This window comes from Peromyscus leucopus, chromosome 7 (genome assembly GCF_004664715.2).
Source record: "Peromyscus leucopus breed LL Stock chromosome 7, UCI_PerLeu_2.1, whole genome shotgun sequence".
NCBI classification, from domain to species: domain Eukaryota; kingdom Metazoa; phylum Chordata; class Mammalia; order Rodentia; family Cricetidae; genus Peromyscus; species Peromyscus leucopus.
This window is the reverse complement of record NC_051069.1, coordinates 5,221,665-5,238,083: the sequence shown is the minus strand read 5'-3', so window position 1 is coordinate 5,238,083 and position 16,419 is coordinate 5,221,665. Positions and strand designations below refer to the sequence as shown.

Below are 16,419 nucleotides of genomic sequence, written 5' to 3'. Positions count from 1 at the left end.
GTGTGAAAATGGACACAGTACCCATTCCACAGGGCTGCTGTGAGGATTTCAGGAGGTAACAGGCTTCCAGAACCCTGTGTCTAACACCTCAGGTCCCCAGTAAACTGTGGTGAATTTTAAGTACAGGTTCTTGTTTCCTCCACACAACAGTCCCTGAATTGTTATCCAGTGTGGGAAGGAGCTTTTCCCAAACACCAGCACTTGCTCAGTGATGCGCTGAGACAACCCTCTCAGACCCAGAGGCAGGAGAGTGAGATCTTTAGAAACAAAGTGGCTTTTTCCGAGAGGAGACTGGGGAACAGAGCCTAGGAAACTTTCGACGGCATTCGAGACTGCTGGTGTGGTGTAAAAGCTCTACTTAGCCACACTCCACGGGAGGGCAAAGGCAGCAGACTACCAGCTGAGCATGCTCGGATGCGGACAGTGTTTACTTCATTGTATGAAGTGTTGCTTACTGGCTTTTAACATTAAGAACCAAGAGCCAAATGGTACAAGCCTAACTGCTATTAAAGAAAGGACAGGAAGGGAAGGGGATACAGCTCAGTGGTAGAGGGCTTGCTACACAGAAGACACTGTGTCAGTCATGGTCCCAACAAAAACCCAACAAACAAAACTGTACAGCTACAATGCAGGCATGTGTTACCGACCCTGAGAATGTAAAATTAAAGATATAACTGCTTGAAATTGAAATTTTCATAGGGGTTGGGTTGGTGTAGACAAAGAAATAGCTTGGAGGAGACAAAAATCAGAGGAGACAGGGAAGACCTGAGACATGACTCAGCCAGGAGAGGAAGGATGGCGGATGAGCTGATAAGGGATTGATTACAAGACACCCAGAAACAGCTGTTAAAACCGGTGAGGTGGGGGCTGGGGAGATGCTTGCTGTGTGAGTGTCAGGACCCAACTTTCATGCCCAGAACCCATGTGAAAAAGCCAGGTATGGTAGCCCATATCCCAGTCCTGGGGAGACGGTCATAGGCAGATCTCTGGGCCAGCCAACCTAGCTGAATCACCAGCTCCCAATCAGTGGGGGATCCCATCTCACAAAGTGAGGTGGGCAACACTTGAGGGACAAAACCTGAAGGTGACCTCTTGCCTTCATGTGCACACAGATGCACTTGCACCCACCCACATTGCCATCTTCAGAGAGACAGACAGACATCAGACAGACACTAACAATGTGAGAAGAGATACAACATATTATATATACACATGAGAATCACCAAACACACGAACAATATTCACAAAAAAGCAGCAGTTGCTTCCGAGAAGCAGGACCACACAGGCCCCAACTGCTGGTACTGCAGGCTACTGTGACCATGTCCATCTAAGACATCACCACTTTTCATCAGCTTTTCTGAAATGCTTTCTGTTTTTAGCTATTTGCATGTAATAATGTGACATAACAATTTGCAGTGAAATGTTTTTATTTATTGTTTTTAATCAGCAAGTAAAATGGCATATATTTCATAAAATATATTATTTTTAAATATATATTATAAAATGGTTACATTAAGGAAATTAACATGTATCCCCTCATGTGCTTTTATATGTGGTGAGAACACAAATTCTGTTAGCAGTTTCAAGGGGACATCATTAGCATTGCTATCATGCTGTATGAGAGATCTCTTGAATTTATTCCTCCTAACTACAGCTTCCCAGCCCCCGGCAGCTGCCAGTCATCGCTGTGTTTTAAGTTCAACATTTGTAGATCCCACATCAAAATAACATGTAGTCTCTTTCTGCGCCTGGGTTATTCCATTTAATGCAGCATTCTCTAGAATTACTCAACTTGCTGAAAGACAGGGTTACCTTCTTCAGAGTAGGCAAGCATGCCACTGTGTCTGTAGATCATTTCCTTAATTCATGTATTATGTGATAGACATATAAATTTCATAGTCTGGCTCTTAAGAATAATGCTGTCTGGTCAGCAAGATGGCTCAGTGGGTAAAGGCACTTTCCATAAAAACCTAATGACCTTCGTTCAAGTCCCAGAAGCCAAAGAAGAGAACTGACTCCTGAAAGCTAACCAGTGACTTGGCCTCATGCACTGCAGCATGCATGTACACACTCATAAATAACAAAATAAAAACATAAGAACAAAAAAACAACAATTCTGTACTCAAAATGGGAGTGCAGATCTCTTTTTGCTATTCCATGTACTCTCGTCATGTGTGATGTTCTTCATGTTTTTAGGGAACTCTCCACCACCTTCCAGAAGGTCTACGCTAACACATCCCATGGGCAAGGTTCCCTTTTCTCTGTCTCAACAACATTCAGCATCTTTCACCATTTTACTAGGAGCCATTCTCAGAGCTGTGAAGTCTTATCTCATCAAAGTTTTCATTTCTAATTTCCTGTCAGTCATTTTTTTCTCATTTCTCTGAAAATCAATGGTTTTGAGTATTTACTCAAATTCTCATGGACATTTTGTATATTTGGATACAAAGATGTCCATTCACACACACACACACACACACACACACACACACACACACACACACACACACGTGGGGTAAGGGTACAAATGAGTACAGTACCTGCAGGGGTCAGAGTCATCAATCAGATTCCCTGGAACTGGAATTACAGTCAGTTGTGAGGCTCCTGATATGGGTGCTAGGAACTGAACGACCTTGGGGCTTCTGCAAGAGCAGCATATGTTCAGCCTCCTTTGCCTCCTTGGAATAAGGTTTTCTAGGTCCATATTTATTTTGCATACTTATCCCACTTATTTATTTACTCATTATTTGTGAGTATATGTTTGTGTATGACCTGTGCATGTGAGTGCAGGTGTGCAAGCCTGCCACAGCCCGCATGTGAGGTAGAGATGACAAGGAACAGAAGGCAGTTCTTTCCTTCTCTTGTTGAGATGGTGTGTGTGTGTGTGTGTGTGTGTGTGTGTGTGTGTGTGAGAGAGAGAGAGAGAGAGAGAGAGAGAGAGAGAGAGAGAGAGAGAGAGAGAGAGAGAGAGAGAGAGAGAGACACTGTTCCCACCTTGCTACATGCTCCAGACCAGCTAGGCTGTGAGCTTCTGGGAGAGTCTCCTGTCTCCACCTCCCATTTCTCTTTAGGAGTGCTGGGATTACAGATGTGCACTGCCACACCCAGCTCTGCTGGGTGGATTCTGGGGACAGAACACAGGCTGTCAGCTTTGCAAGGACAAGTGCTGTTACTCTCCAAGACATCTATCTTGCGGGCCCTCTTCAGCCTTTTGTTGCTCCTCTGCTGTCTTGTGGTCTGATGTAACCTCCTTTGTCTATCACTGCTATTTTTATCTTTGCTTTGGGACTCATGTCCCAAGCCCCACTGCTCAGAACAATGCTCAGAGCTTCTTTCACTGTTTTCTTCTAGTAACTTCACAGACTCAGGACTTTAAGCCCTTAATACTGTCTTTGAAGTGCTGGGGTTTGAATCCAGGGTCTCAAAATACTTACAAGTACTCTACCCACGAATCTATACCCCTAGTTCCTAATATATCTTTGATTGACCTTTGATGTGACAAGAGGTAAAGGCATGATTTCATATTTCTGTATTGTGTATTGATACCCACTTGTCCTAACATCAATTATTAGAGGGACTGGAGAGATGGCTCAGTGGTTAAGAGCAGTGGCTGTTCTGCCAGGGGACCTAAGTTCAATTCCCAGCACCCACATGGTAGCTCACAATTGTCTGCAACTCCAGTTCCAGGGGATCTGATGACCTCATGCCCGTGCACATAAAATACACATAAAATAAAGTTATGTTTTAAAAAATCAGCTATTAGAGGGACTGCCCCTTTCCTAGTATGTGCTCTTGACACAACTGTCAAAATCAGTTGACCACAAATGCACAGATTCTGGGCTTTCTCTTCTGTTCACTGTTCTAGCTGCTCTCAAGTCATTACCATATTCTTTGTTCAATACAGGTTTATAGTTAAGTCAGGAAGTGGGGTGCCTTTAAGTTTAGCTCAAGATTGCTTTGGCTATATGAGGACTTTTGATGTTTCCCATTAATTTTTTGTTTTTGTTTTTGTTTTTGTTTGAGACAGGGTTTCTCTGTGTAGCTTTGCACCTTTTCCTGGATCTTGCTCTGTAGACCAGGCTGGCCTCGAACTCACAGAGATCCACCTGCCTCTGCCTCCCAAGTGCTGGGATTAAAGGCGTGCACCACCACCGCCCGCCCCCTTTAAAATTTTTAATTAGTGTGTGTGTGTGTGTGTGTGTGTGTGTGTGCGCGCGCGCGCGCGCACGCGCACGCTCGCGTGAACGCCAGTACTCAGAGATCAGAAGAGAGTGTCAGTTCTCCTGAAGCAAGAGTGGCAGGCAGTTGTAAGCCACCTGACATGGGTACTAGGAACCAAAGCTGGGTCCTCTGGAAAAGCAGCAAGTGCTCTGAACAGCTGAGCTACCTCTCCAGCCCAATGTTTCACCCTGTTTTTAAGCTATTTGTACGTAACAATGGGACTTAACTGCTGTTAAGGCCCCTATGGGAGCACAGTTTACAGCACAGCAATGGAATTTCTCTCAGCTTTTGTCAATGTATTCAGATATTGATGCCATTGGAGGTGACCGTAAAGTGTGTTTATTTTAATTGCATTAAGTCACTGTTCAGTTCTGTGAATACACTAGTTTATTTTTTATAGATCTGGAAAGCTAATTCTCACGATCAACGTGAATTTTCTAAATTTTACAGCTAAAGAGAAGAGTGATCTCTTGCGTTTGTGCATGTGTGTATGGGCATGTTCCTGTGTCTGCACATGAATGTGAAGGCTGCAGACTACTGAGCTCCAGGATCCATCTGTCTGTGCCTCCCTAGTGCTAGAATTACACATGCACCTGGATTTTTATGTGGGTGTTGGGATTCCAAACTCAGGTCCTCATGAGCCATCTCTCCAGCCCTGAAGACTGAATTCTTTTTTCAAGGTTCATGTTCCAAAGGGAAATATGCAAATGCAGGCAAAATCACTCACTGAAAAAAGTCACTGATTCTATAAAATCCAACCAATTGTTAGAAAATATTCAAATTTTGAGTTCTTCCTTCGGATTGTTTTAACTTCAAAAGAAAAACATGGGCAGACATAAATAGCCACAGGTTCAAGAAAATGGCACATCCTGTTATATTGTGGATTAATCTTTCTTTATCTCATATTGATTAATTCAGATTGTGTGTGTGTCTGTGTACTTGTAAGGATACACACATGCCATAGTGTGGGTTGAGGTCAGAGGACAACAGGACCCATGTGGGTCCTGGGGATTGAATTTTGATCACCAGTCTTGATGGCCAGAGCCTTTTCCCACTGAGCCATCTCAGTGGGATGTCAATCAAAATGAAAGCTGTGGTCCTTTTGTTTGAAAGCATGGACTAGGCAATAACAGCAGCAGGGCAAGGATCCCAGCATGGGGGCAGAAAGCCTGGTCTAGTGAGGATCCTCAGTCACTCGGGTGGCCTGTGGTAGGTGGGCAAGCAAAGGAATGGTGGCCAAAGTCACTGGGAAAACTGATCCAAAGACTCAACAGATGGAGCATGCTGGGAAGGTGAAAGTGCATGATTGATTTCATGAAGAAAAGGAAGCATGGGAACAGCGTGTGGTTGCTGACGTCATAGCCTTTGTATAGAACACCAAGTATCTACACTGGTCCTACTTTGAATTTTACAGATTGAATATCCTCCACTAAACAGAGATGGGAACTAAAAAATTTCCCAGAGAGCCCAAAACAATCTTTTTTGTTTCTTTTGAATTTAAGGTAGCTCTTAAAAGTATTTTTCTTATAAGCTTATAGTGAACAGGGATAGTAACAGATTGCATTGGCACTCCAATCCAGAATACATCATGAGCCATTAAATAGAAAACTAAACTAGTCATTTATCATTCCCCACCCCATCCATCAGCATCTCTCTCCTCACATACATGCACATACACTTGCATGCTTACATAGGACCTTTTGAAACACCACACTGATTTCTGTGGTGTGATTGCCTCCAGTTCTTAACCACTCATCCCTACAAGCGCTCACCCAGAATGCTCTGCTCTTCTGAAAAAGCTCCTGAGCATGATTGATTGGTTTTGTTGTTCATTCATTAAATTTTATTCCAATCTGGAGTCCAGAGATCCCTTAAAGCAATTTTCTTTTCTCTGGTTTATGTCAAAATAAAAGCTCCACCCAGCATATACACTTTCAGATATGTCAAAAGTTTAGTAATCTCTCACAGTCCTACACATTTAAGACAAGTGCTCCCACTATTGTTGGATATAACCCTTTTCACCCTAAAAAGGGCAGTAAGTAAACATTCTTGGAGCAGAGCCTGAGAGTTGAAGCATAACAAGCAGGCTGTAAGCCAAGAGTTGGGGTGACAGGGCAGAAAACAGGCAGGTAAGACTGTCAAATTCATTCTGGGTTTCTCTGAAAATTGTGTTGGTAGCAGGAACACAAGCCGGAACTCGCAGGAGGAGGAAGAAGGAAGGACTGAGCCACCTTGCCCTAAACCACACAGACAATGCAGCATCTCCAGTACTCTCAGAAGTAAGGGAATGGTGTTTACTTCCCGGAGCAGGGAGCATCTGCCCGTCCCTCATGGGACTTCCTTGTCTAGCAGTAATCCCAGCCATGATTTTCTACATCTCCAACACACCACCACCACCACCATCTCCAGCAGCAGCAACAACAACAACAACCCACAGCCCAAAGAGAAGTCAACAGAAACATAGTATGTGTTCTCTACAGCCACAGCACAGGGAGAAGTCAACAGAAACATAGTATGTGTTCTCTACAGGCTACAGCACAGGGTGCCACCAAGTATACTTCTTTCACATCCAGCAATGTCTCAGCAAGCTCCTCTCTGTCCTGAGGAACTCAGACCACATTGCTGAGAGTTCATAACTCTTGACTGTGCCCTTGATCTACACCCAGCCTTGAGTTCTTCATACTTGGGGTCACTGGTTTCCTAGTGTCAGGCTCACCTCCCTGAAGATGAGGTGACAACCCCCGCGCCCCCCCCCCCACACACACTTCTGAAATAGACAGTCATATGTATTCAAACATCTGGCTAGAGCTGCCCCACCACACTAGGGAGGGAGCTGCTGTGGCCTTTCATCAGACTAGTAGGATCACTGTCACCATTTTCAATCTGCACTGACCACAGTTAATTCCATGTTTATGAAAGTAAGCCATTTCTACCTCAGCTCCCAACAGAACAGTCCCTTCACTTCAGCTTGACATCTAATGTCTCTTAGTTCACCCATGCTTGCTGAAAGGGTATTTTCTGAATGTAAACAATGTCAGCATAGGTTCCACCTTGTTTCCTGTTTGGGAGAAAGGACATAGTTCTAGGGTCATATACTCTAGGATCCACCAATGTCAGCCCTTAATACCATGCTGCTCAGTCTTCCACTGATCACTGGTTTGGAAAGGGGGAAAGATTGTGAAAAGGACAACCATTTTTATAAAGCTAAATACGTATCCTCTAAAGACAGGCAGGGCTTCATTATACAGCCCTGGCTGGCCTGCAACTCTCTATGTAGACCAGGCTGGCTTTGAACTCACAGAGATCTGCTTGCCTCAAGTGCTGTGATCAAAGGTGTGCACCACCACACCTTGCCCCTACTCTTTTAGTATCAAAATACTCATTCTTTTGTAAGATGATATAAGCAGAGGATAGTATTATCTGTGAAAATCTTTTATCACGAAAAATTCCAGACACAAAATAGAACTACATATATACATTGGATTCTCACATATCCAATGAACTTCAACAATCATCAATTTTGGTCATATTCACTGAAAAGATATAGTAAATTAGTCCTAACATGGTTTTGCTATCCCCTAAAATCTTAAAGCACATAAACAATTTCCTAGGCAATGCTATAAACTTCAAAGATGAAGACAGAGACTGTCAGAGATTAAATGACCTGGCCCAAAGCATATACACTAGATTAAAACTGAAACAGGTAGGTGGCGCATGACACTACTTAAGGGCTGTCTGACTAGATTTACCTTGTCGGACTAAACCTCAGCAAACTCAGAATCTGCAGGTGTGTCCCTACATCTCAGTCCAGAGTTTTCATTCATACCACTTGAGATCTGCCCCATGCAGGACCAAAGAAAAACCCATTACCTGTAATTCATGTTTACTTCCCCCATTCTACAGCCATCATTTACAACCCTCAAGTCCCCAGGAACCACTCACTTCCATTTCAAAGACAATGGAGTTTCTAGATTAGTTCTTTACCCAGAGCTTCCAATCTTTGCTCTCTCAATATGTGTACTAAGCAAGCCATGGGGGTGAATGCAAATTCACGAAGACCTGGGAAGGGAAATGGCCCAGCTCCACATCCCTTTTCTCATACCTAACCTTTAGGGGAGGAAGTCAAACAGAAAGTAGGCACCAGGACCAGGTATTCTGCACATCGGCTGCAGCACACAGACCTTGGTGAGGACCACAGGGAGGTGCAAGAGACAGAACTGAAATGCTCTGGAGAACATCAGCGCACGTCCCATCCCCAGGACTCGGTTAATGAGGATGTTTTCCTTTAGGAATTCTTTCTTTCATTCAGTTTTTAAAGACTTACCTAAATTCTCAGTTTATGCAGTGTCAGCCTTACTGAAAAGATCCTGAGGAGTGTGAGAAGCTTCTAGCAGCAATACCTAGAGCAATAGGAAAAGCCATTAGACGCAAGTACCGATATAAACACCAGGTTGCGAGTAGAAAGTCTATACGTTTGGTCATTTTCCCCATGCTAAGAAGGAAAGGAAATAACTCCGGAAGCAACGAGTCTCCATCACGCCACATGTGCTGGGAATTTGCTGTGCCGACAGGGAATTGAGGTCCCAGGACACTTACGTAAAGACCAAAATTACATTACCGTCGGCAAAGAGGCAGAACACTTTCCCCCCTTTTCCTGTGTTAGGAAGGTTTTAATGGATTTGAATTTAAACAAAAAACCAAATATATGTGTCCTTCTTCCTGCATCATGTCTAAACCAATTTCAGGCCTCGTGCCCTCTTCCCCATTAGCATACAGAATCGTTCTGGTCTTGTTCACAGCTGTGCTACTTAGTTCCTGGGACTCAATTATCAGGCAGTTCCTTCTTGCTTCATCTTTTTGTCATGACCATTCTGAGGCCCCAAGAGCTCACCATCTGACACCTTACTCAGTGGAAACCCACCAAGAGGCAGAAAAACACCATCAATTACAGATTTACCAAAACAGCTTAGCCACGGTGAAAAAACAGGGCAAGGTTAGAGGGTGCAGTGTTCATATAAAACAGGTACATGTCACCAAGTCTAGGTAGGAACGAAAAACGAGGGTTTATTATTTGGGGGCGGGGAGTCTACATGTCTTCAACTTATAAAAACACGAACTAAAAATAGAATCAAATGAGGAGTATGTGTCTGAATATTGTATAATATTTGGATTTTTAAGAAAAGGTCTTTTGAAACATGAGAGCAAAATCTGAGATTATAAAAGTCTAAGATATTTGTCGTCTTAAGGTTTCTACTGATGTGAAGAAAAACCATGACAATAGCAACTCTTATAAAAGAAAACATTTAATTGCAGTGGCTGGCTTACAGTTCAGAGGTTTAGTTCATTATCGTCATGGCGGGAAGCAAGGCAGCATGCAGCCAACATGATGCTAGAGAAGGAGCTGAGAGCTCATACATTTTGACTCACAGGCAACAGAAAGTGGTCTGAAACATGGGGTGGTGTCTTGTGCATAATGAGACCTCAAAGCCCACCTCCACAGTGACACACTTCCTCCAACAAGGCCACACCCACTCCAACAAGGCCACACCTCCCATTAGTGTCACTCCCCTTGAGGGCCATTTTCTTTCGAACCACCAAATTTGCCTTGCTACATCAACAACAACAAGAGACCAAAGTCGGGTCTCAGCAGTTAGGAATGCTTGCTGCTCTTGTAGAAGATCACAGAGTTAGGTTCCCAGCACCTATACAGGGCAGCTACAACCACCTATAACTCTAGCTTCAGGGGGTTCAAACACCCTCTTCTAGTGGGACCTGTGTGTGTGTGTATGTGCGCGCACACACACACAGAAAAATTAATATATAAATTATAAAAATAAGACAAAAGCATTCCACTGATACTTTTGTTAAAAAATAAAATCTATTTACACACAAGACAAAAACGTTGCTGTTCATAATTTATAAACAAATTTAAGGAAAGTAATATTCCCCTTAAAATAGATAAGGCAAATAATAAATTTTCATTCAGATGAAGAAATATAATAGCAATTCATTGGAAAGGGAATAAACTAAGTCCTGTGGCCCTATAAGTGAAGATTAATCACCTATAATTCATCTAATGTCTGTGATCTCCAGCTAAAGTTAACTGGCTAGCTCCAACCTAGCATCCCACAGGCAAAGAGTGATTTCATGAAATAGGTCAATCTTTAAAAAAAAATTTTTTTTAAACTTATTTACTTCTTATGTGCTTGAGTGCTTTACCTGCATGTATGTATATACGTGTACCAACATGTGTGTGCCTGGTACCTACTGAGATCAGAAGGGGGCATCAAATCCCCTGAACTAGAGTTGAGAAGAGTTGTAAATCATCATGTGGGTACTGGGAACCAAACCCAAGTCCTCTGCAAGAGCCACAACTACTCTTAACTGCCGAGCCACCTCTCCAGCCTCACGTAATTTCTAATTAACAATGAAATTTGTGAAGAGGAGGATACATGAGAATAGGAACAAAGGAGCCATATGCATCCAGGTGAGCTGGACTAGTGCTAAAACATTCTCTATCATAATATGCTTGGCCACAGCACGGGTTTATCTTTATTAGTGTGTATTTACACATTAAAAGACTTTTTCCCCCCCACTGAGATTATAAAACACAGGAATGTATTCCCACAATGGGCCCATTATGCTCACTTTACATCTGGAAAACAAATGTATGTTTTTCCTTGCTTTATTTTTAAAGGTTTATAAGTTACATATCATATAAGCATTCCTATAAGATCATATTTATGAACCTGGTTAGAAAGCCGTAACTCCTAGTAGCTGCATAGATGCCTTTAAATCACATTTCTAATCAGCCCCCTTTATCTGCTAGCTGATCCCTCTATCCCTGGAAGATGCCTGAAGAGGACAAAGACCAGAGCCCTATGCTGTTTCAGAGATGAGCTGTCCTGACACGCAAACTAAATAGCTACGCCTCCAACACACAGTCCAGAAAAGCCCACAGGCCACCAAAGCCTGGTAGCCAAGCAAGTCTACACAGGGGCCTGAGATGTGTTAAAATTTGTGAGACAGGGCTGGGGAGAGAGCTCAGTGGGTTAAGTGCTCAGCACAGAAGTGTGGAGATCAGAGTTCAGGACCCCCGGAACCACCCTGAACGACGGGTGGGCGTGGTGGCCTTTCCACAACGGCAGCCTCAGAGGTGCTGACCAGGGACCCGTCACAGAGCCAGCTGGACAGCACACTCTGGATTTGACGGAGAGGCCATGCCTCAGCGAATGACGAAGGAAAGAGATGGAGATGGATGGAAGATGATCCCTGATGATCAACCTCAGTCAGGCCTTGTGCCGGCTCATGGTTTTGTCAACTTGACACAGGTAGAGTCATCTAGAAAGAAGGACTCTCAACTGAGAAAATGTGTCCACCACAGTGGTCCATAAAGCATTTTCCTGATAAATACGTCTCAACCCACTGTGAGTGGTACCACCCCCAGGCAGGTGACCCAGGGGTGTATGAAAAAGCAAACCGAGGGAGCCACAAGGAACAAGCCAATAAGCAGTACTCCTCCATGGTCTTTGCTTGACTTCCTCCCTCCAGGTTCCTAGTGGAGATCCTGTCTTGGCTTCTCTCAGTGACAGATTGTGATTATGATGTGTAAGCCAAATAAAATCCTCCCTCAAACTCCTTTGAACATGGTGTTTTATCACAGCCATGAAAAACACCAGGAAAGGTCTGCACCTACCTATGTGTATATGTGCATGCACACACACACACGTGCAAAAACAGATGTTCCTACACAAGCACACAACACACACACAAGTGCACGTGGGAAAAAGAAAAGTCAAGAGATCCGTGGGTCTCAACACTGCATTTAGAGAAGGCACTAGCGTAGTGGCTAAGAGGAACAAATTTGATCTTGGTGGAACAATTTACTAGTCATTTGCCCTGGATGTGCCTTAAACTCTCTGGGCCCAAGTTTCCTGCTTTGTGATAAAACCAATGGGGGAGAGGGCAAAGCTCAAGGTGAACATACAACTAATACAGTCAGCAAAGCTCCACAGCCACCTCGGAGCTTATCTGCTGAGCAGCAGGCATCTGAAACCGAGATGGAAACGGTTTGCCGCAGAGACTTGTTCACTGTCTGATCTTAACGGGTCCCCAGAGAACGCTGACACAGAACAGGCCTTCTGTGGGCACAGCAATCTGTTTAAAACGCTTCAGTTTGATTTGCGTGGTGCTAGAGATGGGACCCAGGGCGCTGCTTGTGCCAGGCCAGCCCTTTCTATCACCACGCTACATGCCTGGCCCTAAAATACTCGTGGTGAAAGCCGAAGAAGACTCCTTCAAGTTCTCTGAAGAACACTTGCTTCACAGGAGCACTCTGTGTTATCACATGTGGAGTCACTTGGCAGTTCCTCGTGGCCTGTTGTATAGAAGATATCATGAAGCACTGGTTGATGCGAACAGAAAGGACCAAAAGCTGCTACCAAGATCTTCCCACTTACCACAAGCAAGGGCATTGTCAGCCAGGGCTGTGTTTTATAACGCTCCCCCATTTGGGGCTGAATTTGACAGTTCCTGTAACCATCAGAACTAGCATGACTTGATTTTTCTAGATTCTCTCCCGCATCCTCACAGCCCATTCAGAGACGGCCCTGCTGTGCATACAGAGGATGAACAACTTATACACTGTGCAGCACAGACCCTCCCCCTCCCTCTAAGCCTAGAAAAAGGGACCTCCATTGTAGCAGGAATCTTAAAAGTTCTTATTAATAAAATCAAACCTGAGGCGAGTTATTGGGGTCCATGCTGGTAGATCAGAGAGACAGAACAAGCCACAGCTATCTCACCTCGCCGGATCCTCAGCTGGTCTTGTCTCCTCAGATTGGAGGCCTCTGAGTCCTCATCCGGAATGGGTCTCAGCTGAATTACTGCTCAAAAGCCTGAATGCTTAACCAGCCAAAATCATCTAGTTTCTGGTCCTCACGCCTTATATATCTTTCTGTTTTCTACCACCGCTCTCTGGGATTAAAGGCTGGCTTTCTGGGATTAAAGGTGTGTGTCACCATGCTTGGCTATTTCCAATGTGGCCTTGAACTCACCGAGATCCAGAGGGATTTCTATCTCTGGAATGCTAGGATTAAAGGTGTGAGTGCCACCATTTTCTAGCCTTTGTATTTAGTGGCTGTCTGTTCTCTGACCCCAGATAAATTTATTAGAGTACACAATATTTTGGGGAACACAGTACCACAACACTCCATCCATTCTGCCGCATGGGCCTGGAACCTCCTCAGAGACTCCACCACCCTGTCGTGTGCCTACCTGTCTGTGGCATTAGTAACCCAAGCATTTTGCAGCCCAAAATCAACCAGTTTTAAGACATTAGGACTATGCGGAGGAGAAAATCCATTATAAGTAGCTCAAAAAGAGCAAAGTGCATTCTTGACTGTCATTCAAAAAGAATCACAAAATCCAAGAAGAAATAAGACAAAGAGTTCTTTGACAGCCCTACACAGCAGAATCAAAGGGAAAAAAGAAGAAAAGTTTTGAGAATAAAACTCTTCCAACTTTCCCCAACTTCTATCCCTTGCCATGCCTGTTCTTTTCTTGAAATCTAGAAATATTTTCATTCAAAGGGCAGCTCAATGAGCATAGCCCAGCTATGCTAGGTTGGAAGACACCCGACCGCCCAGGGAGTTGCCATTACTCTACTCTAAGCTGCCCCTCACTAACTTCCTGCTAGAGACCGGGTGCTGGCCTGAGCCAAAAGAATGCAGTGATGGGGCTGGAGAGATGGCTCAGAGGTTAAGAACACTGGCTGTTCTTCCAGAGGTCATGAGTTCAATTCCCAGCATCCATAGATCTCACAACCATTTATAATGAGATCTGGTGCCCTCTTCAGGCATCCAAGCAAACATAAATAAAGATTTAAAAAAAAAAAAAAAAGAATCTCAGGGAAGAACTAGCAGGTGTCAGTGGCATTCCAAGGAGACTGGAACTAAGACCACTTTGTCCTCTGCAAGACAAAGAGGAAAATGAGATCCAGAAGTAAGGCTCCAGAAAAATCTGCTGTATTACTGACAGTATTCCAAACAAAACAAAACAAAAACCATTTGGGGCTAGAGATATGGTTTCTTGATAAAGAACACTGCCATTCTTGCAGAGGGGACCTGAGTTCAGCTCCCAGCACCCACATGGTGCCTCACAAGCATTCATAACTCCAGTTCCGAGGAGTCTACCCTCTTCTGGCTCCTGTAGGGAACTGCATACACACAGTACACATACAGACACATAGATAAAAACCTATCACATAAAATAAAAATAAAATCTTAAAAATAAAAAAGCATCATATTCAAAAATTTTCTTCATATGAATGTGGGAGATACTGACTTAACCAAAATAAAAGGAGTTTCCAATGCCAAACATTGTGGATGCTTCAATATTCTAACTGTGATTATGACTGAATGATTCCAACATTTACCCATGCGAAGATTCCTTTATATCTGTGGTCTACATCCTAGGACAAATGTCCTATATACTACTTTGGAAAAGGTTTTAATTAGTTATTTTATGCAAATTATTACTGAAGGCATACTTTGCATTAATTAAATGACTAAAAACAGCCCTGTAAATGATCAGTTAATGGTGCAAAGGATGCTAATGTAAAGGAGGGTAAAGTGCATATTTACTCAGAGGCCACGTGAGATGCTGCAATCCTTCTCTTCTGTTTTATTCCCTCTTTATGTGCTTTCCACATAAACAATCTGAGCTGGGCCATGAAGTCTTTATTGTTCTAAAATTCACTATCCCCTCTAAAAATTTAAAAACACTTAAAGTAAATACCAATTCCTAGTATGTGTAATGAAAATGCAAATTCTGTAAGAATAAATACTACAGAGTACAACTTTCGAACAGTGCCAGCTAGAGAGATGTTCCACAAACGAATATTGAGCACAGGGACAGGAGAGATGCTTCAGTTAGTAAGGTGTTTGACTCTATACTTATGTACCCACAGGTGCATGTACACCCCTTTCATACATGCGCACACAAAAGGGAAAAGTTGACTCTATTCTGAATCTACAAACTGTTCCTCCATGTATCACTAACTCCTATTATGGACTGACCCAAATGGACACCCAACTGTTTCCAACTGAAGCCTAATTAACTCATGTATGAACAACTAGGAATTTCACTTAATCAGAGTTATGTCCAGGGCTTCCTTTAGTGGAAGAAGCAGCAAGTTAGTTCTCTATAAGTGGGAAACTCTATACAAATAAGGTTTTATGGTTGCTTTTCTGGGGAGGCAAACAACTAAACATGGCATACAGGTATTAGGCGGGATCAGATGTGTTATTAATCTACATGTAATGTCTGAATACAATAGTCACATGACCCGAAGGTGTTCTAACACCTTCAAATGAACAAATGCAAACAAATAGTTCTTTTGCTAAATTCACTGGATCTGTGATAAACACCATTGCCAAAATCAATTTGAGGTGGAAAGTTACAGTCCATCAGCGAGGAAGTCAAGAAAGGAACTCAATGCAGGAGCCTGGAGACAAGAACTGAAGCAGAGACCCTTAAAAAAAAATGCTGATACTGGCCTGGTTCCATGGCTTACTCAGCTTGCTTTCTTAAACAATCTAGGACCATCTATCTGCCCATCAGTGGCCCACACATAGTATGCTAGGCCCTCACACACTGATTAAGTTTTTAAATGCTCCCACAGACTAATGTGATGGAGGCATTTTCTCACTCGAGGTTCCTTTTTCCTAAGTGATTCTAGATAATATCATGTCATGTCAAACAAACAAACAACAACAAAACAAAAACCAAAACAAAAAACTAACCAGCAGAAAATCCGATAGTACATGTAGAAAACTCTGGAATGATGTTTTTTTCTTTTCTTAGACAGCCAAGGATGGAAGAGCAGGGAAATAGTGCCCAATTCCTGCTTTGGTGTTCAAAAAGTAATTAGTAATAAATAGTAATAGTAATTGAGGAGTCCCCAATTCCTCAAGGAAGATGTTAATGGCCACAGGATATGATTTACCAACCCACAACTTTTGGTTGGACTTTATCATAGGCCAGCTTTCCTCTATCCCTTCAGTAAACCAGCTAGGGTAGACAATTATTCCAGTTAAATCTTCAGACCCTACGAAATCATGATCAATGTCCAGACCACAAGGATCACCAGTACCCACTTGGCCACCTCTTACACGGTCTGCCATGGATGGCTGTGCA

At 43.2% G+C, this 16,419-nt stretch overlaps 1 protein-coding gene across 1 annotated transcript in view; it reads right to left on the bottom strand.

Moving 5' to 3' along the window:
- Positions 1-16,419, bottom strand: part of Tln2 (talin 2) — a 427,714-nt gene that overhangs the window by 236,786 nt on the left and 174,509 nt on the right. The window contains exon 3 of the mRNA XM_028864471.2: positions 8,546-8,621. The gene's annotated coding sequence lies outside the window, so the exon portion shown is untranslated. The remainder of the gene's footprint in view (positions 1-8,545; positions 8,622-16,419) is intronic.